Genomic DNA, 312 nt, shown 5'->3' with positions numbered 1-312 from the left:
ATGTATACTGGAAACTTACGTAATTAGTCAAAACCGGAAGTGGGGTAATAATTTAAAGTTCGCGCCAACACAGGAATTCTCAATTCTGTACGGAGGATGAAGAACAACATCAGTCATGATAAGTGTGCGCTCCGATCTAACATTAGCATGCTAACAATTAGCGAATCAGAGGTTTTCAAAAGTACCTTCATAGAGACTCTGGCGGTCCCAGTTATTTCGCAAACATTGAGAAGCGTTCATTTAGACCATGTCCCATATTAGAAGAATGTTGAGAGATTGAATAGCATTAAAATTTCTGTTGAGCTGCAAAAC

The sequence above is a fragment of the Apostichopus japonicus genome, chromosome 21 (genome assembly GCF_037975245.1).
Source record: "Apostichopus japonicus isolate 1M-3 chromosome 21, ASM3797524v1, whole genome shotgun sequence".
Taxonomy (NCBI): domain Eukaryota; kingdom Metazoa; phylum Echinodermata; class Holothuroidea; order Aspidochirotida; family Stichopodidae; genus Apostichopus; species Apostichopus japonicus.
This window is presented reverse-complemented; position numbering follows the sequence as displayed.